General features: G+C 37.1%; 1 protein-coding gene across 1 annotated transcript in view; it reads right to left on the reverse strand.

The window, feature by feature from the left end:
* Window positions 1-5,000, reverse strand: part of LOC113802167 (G-protein coupled receptor GRL101) — a 105,157-nt gene that overhangs the window by 86,449 nt on the left and 13,708 nt on the right. The window lies entirely within an intron of this gene.

The following is a 5,000-nucleotide window of genomic DNA, read 5'->3' on the forward strand; positions in this document are numbered from 1 at the left end:
GTCTAGATGTTATGTTTGGTGTCTGCGTTACCCTTATAACTATTGTCAACATGCTAATCACATTCATAAGTTGATACAACCTTTGACATTCTATCATATTTTTTTTCATTACTCTTGTAATGCTATACTTGTATTAGCAATGCATGAAAGATTTGTCGGCGTAATAGGCATAATATTCACATATGAGCGTGAAAACCTCTTATGTATTAAAAAATAATTTATTGTTATTGCTGTTCTCTCTCACAATATCGATATAGTTAATATCATGTTTTCATTTAGATAAATAACGTTTAAAACGTGATCAAAATCATAATATCCGTTGTTTGAAATGTAACTGATAATGATCCAATAACTTTCAAGCAAAGATTCTGATGACAAGAAGTGCTTGTTTCAGCGGATGCCTCTAGATGTCGTGTTTGAGACAAGATTCATAACAAGGGTCATCAGTGGGGTTTGAAGTCTTCCGCAAGAGAGAGTATTGGGGTATTTTTTTCACACAGGAACATGCCTAACATCAGCCTAACTTTAGAAAATCACCCAATACCTATTCATTTTTTTATTGCCTACTCTCTGATCGTATAATTAATTTGAAAGACCACATTAGTCAATTGAAGAACAAATATCAAAGAACACTTAATTCATTATAGTGCATCAATAAAAATAAATGGGGAACTGTCTTACTCTCTTTGCAAAAACTTCAGTTATTGTATCCACATTCACCACACAAAACACGAACGTATTTTTTTTCTTTATTAGGGGACCCTAACGCACAGCAGCATAAAAACAATAACAATGAATCAAAGGCTTTAAGTAGGGAGAAACTGGTATTCCATTTCTCATTGCGAACATCCTCTTGGCTGTTCCTTCCCTCACGATAATTCTCCCTTACTTTCTCTCTTGGTAAAATGTATTCCACTGAGAAAAAATCTATTCCCTATGGTTCTATTCCACGTTTGCCATTCTTTAAAGGACAAGCGAGATGGTCCCCTTAAAGCAGTGTTGTCCAAACATTTTCGCCTATTGTAGTACCCTTTATTACCTTCTTGTACTGTCACGTACCCCCTCCCCCCCACCACCGTCCACCATGGCTAAACATTGTTTTAATTAGAATAATGCAAATGTTATACTAATTATGGAAAGACTGCATTGCAAGAGTGTTGGTCAATAAAATTTAATACGAATAAAAAGATGATTCATAGAACATGTGATTTTTTGTGTGTGTGAGCGTGTGTGCTCGTGTGCGTGTGTGTGTGTGCGTATGTGCTCGTGTACGTGTGTGTGTGTGCGTGTGTGCTCGTGTGCGTGTGTGCGTGTGTGCTCGTGCGCGTGTGTGCGTGTGTTATTTATTCACGTATCCTTATGATCTATGATGCGTACCCCCAGGGGTACGCGGACCCCAGTTTGGACAACACTGCTTTAAAGGAATGATATATATCTAGCAGTTGATAATGATGATGAACATATCCCGGAGGTTTCATGATTTCTCAGGAAGGACACTTCCACACACACATATACATATATACATACATACATATATATATATATATATATATATATATATATATATATATATATACATATATATATATATATAATATAAATATACATATAAATAGAGAGAGAGAGAAATACATAAATGACAGTATTCTATTTTAATTCTGGCAATAGTTTGGAAAGGATAAATCTGTTGTTACTATCTGTGTTTTGATATTTGTTCTTGTGAAACTGAATATGAGGATATTTTAGCTGTATGCCAAAAAGTATTAGAGCAGGAACTAATGTGAGTGATATTTTCTATTGAGGATGAAGTTGATCCTGTCAAGCTGACAGTGAGGTACTGCAAATTGGGCTTTACGTTCAGGGAACTGCAAAGGAGGTATGTAGGGAGATGTAATATGACCTTATCAAAGGCCATTCTGTCGCAGCATGGCGGTGGTCTAATATCTATTTTCACAAGGCGTGTGTTGAGTATGTGTTATTAACCTCCCTGTAATAGTTCTCGAATTCTGTTTCTAAATTTCCATGCAGATATGCCCGTCCGCTAAGGGTTTTTGTCTTTGTCGTTGTATATGTATTTGGTTATCTGTAGTTGTGCGTTCCAACCCAGTTATTGTTAAGTGGTGTAAGTATCTATACTGTAATTCAAGGAGTTTTTCGGATAAGTTTAACTATACTGAGGGATGGTTTTGTAAATAATTTTGGAGATAGCGGCTTGTCTGCCCGTCTATATGTATGTGTAAAGTTGCAGAGAGGTTTCTTTACCCCGTCTGGTAAATTAATCCACCATGCGGTAGTTAAAATAGTAGCAGATGTAGACGTAGCAGCAGCAGCAGGATAAGGTACAGCATACAAACATGCATACATATATACATACATACATACACACATAAATATGTGTGTATATATGTATATGTATATATATGTACATATATATATATATATATATATATATATATATATATATATATATATATATATGTGTGTGTGTGTGTGTGTGTGTGTGTGTGTGTGTGTGTGTGTGTGTGTGTGTGTGTGTGTGTGTGTGTGTGTGTGTGTGTGTGTGCATGTATGTATATGTATACATACATATATATATATATATATATATATATATATATATATATATATATATATATATATATATATATCAATAGGGATATTAAACATCTACGATGTGATTATGTTGATGTTAATGAATAGATGTTGCTTGATAGTATGAAGTGATTCGAATGATTTGATCAATCAACGGATAATGTAATCAATAAATAGACTGATAGATGAAATGCAAATACATATATCACCATCACACTTTTCAAAAACACTGAAAGGTAAATAGACATATGTTCAAACGATACATCTTAGCAATATTTATCTCCATTCTATCCTTTTGTCCTAGATGACCATGTCTCAACTCTCAATCTTCTATTTTATGGTTTTAACCCTGGGACTTTAACATCTGTAAGTAATAAAAGATTACATGATGGATCTGAAAAATGTATATTAATTTTGATAATTTTACATGCTAACTTCTTTGACTTTTTCATAATACGGTGGAGCTGCGAAAATGGTAATATATTCCTCATATTACATCGATAGCTATGTGTTTTTTTTCAGTTTTCGGGAAGCGTTTATCAAGAGCACATGAGTCTATAGCATAAATACTAAACTTGGAAGACGGAGAAGTGCACACACTCGCATCCGTACGTGTCGTATACACTGAAAGATGATTAACGAGTTTCTCTGAACCTGACTAGCAGATTGAAACCAGGCTTCCATAGCGGAGAAATTGGGTTTCCCTTGGCGCTCTAATTGACTGAACCAGGGCATCGATAGTAGAGAGGTCTATGCTGACTGTCGGCGAGGTCGTTTGGTCTGGTGGAGAAGGGTCTAATGCCACCATTTCCGTCAGGGTACCTCGGGTCTCGAGCCTCATTGATCAGCACCGGCTGCCGCGTCTGTGTCGGAGGGAGGTACTCCTGACTCCACCCCAAGACGTCCGATCCTAGTGCATTTCAGGGCTCCAAGACAAATACGCAAACTGGCTTTCTCCACAGCATACAAACCTTTCAAATTTGAGCTTGCTGCCGAGCCATATACGGCTGGCCCATAATCTACTTCAGGCCTGATCAGAGCTCGACTTTCTATCAGATCCCATTTTTTCAGCAATGCACTTCAATTAATTTGATTGACTAAAGTGTTTTTTCCTATGTGAAAATAAAAATATCCCAGTACTCTCTTGCAGAAAAATTCTGCATTACTGCTGGAATGATGAATGCTATACATATCCATCAACATACAGTGATCACTTAATATTCTGATGGGGAGCTGGTGAGATGTCAATGCTTATACACAGAAATAATGTTGATGACAAGACACTTAATCTTGAGATATTTGAAAAAAAAATCATTAATAGTCATTAAAAAGTTTGCGACTTAGCGACATGACCTTCTCAGAAAACCTTATGTTTTTGAATTGCGTTTTTCTTTTCTTTTTTAATTTAATTTCTGACAGTACGTTAACTATCATATTCTCTGAGAATATCATTTTGGGAAAGGTTCGATCAGTGGCAACTCGAGGTGGTGTCATGGCGTCTGTTTTGATGATTGTTCAATGGAAATATATCCATCAAAATCAATATTTTCCATCCTTTTTGAAAACTGAAAATGGCCAAAATGATCGACCATATTCACAAAACATCCGTAAATTTTGTGACGTCATCAAAATAAACCCAATGTGCCTTTTTTTTCCAAAATTAGAATCGATTTGCTACTGATCTAGCCTTTCCCATGTTTGTCCAGGCAAACGGGATCCAATAAAGAAGCGTTGGTAATTTTAGAAGAGGTAGAATGTTCGTTTTTTTTCGTTTTTTCCTATATTTTTTTCCCGTTCGCCGTGCTTCCGTAGCTTGGAAACCCCCAAAACCTTCCTATTCTAAAATGGTGCTTAGGAAGGTACGACTGTTCTCTCAATCGGTTGAAAAAACATTTTAATAAATTCACGCATATTTACCATACTTTGACCATAACTAATATAAAGTACTAGTATGCTTCATTAATCAAACGTTTATCTGTTATCTAATCGCATTTTGCAACTGATATAGTTTGTTGTGACGTTACTGTATGGCGCATACGCTATACAAGTAGGCCTGTCGCCATGTCGGTCAGGGAAGCACGGCGATCGGAAGAGGGTCCGAGGGCGGACTAGCCGGATTAGGAAGGTTTTGGGTTTTTACGGTTCCCGGCTACGTTAGCGCGGCGATCGGAGTTACATGGCTCGGTAGCAAGCTCATATTTGAAAGGTAGCCGGTGCTGATCAATGTCAGAAAGGAGGCTCGAGACCCGAGCTACCCTAACGGAAATGGTGGCATTAGACCCTTCTCCACGAGACCAAACGACCTCGCCGACAGTCAGCATATACCTCTCTACTATCGATACTCTGGTTCAGTCAATTAGAGCGCCAAGGGAAACCCAATTTCACCGCTATGGAAGCCTGGTTTCAAT

Source organism: Penaeus vannamei, chromosome 12 (assembly GCF_042767895.1).
Source record: "Penaeus vannamei isolate JL-2024 chromosome 12, ASM4276789v1, whole genome shotgun sequence".
In the NCBI taxonomy this organism is placed as follows: domain Eukaryota; kingdom Metazoa; phylum Arthropoda; class Malacostraca; order Decapoda; family Penaeidae; genus Penaeus; species Penaeus vannamei.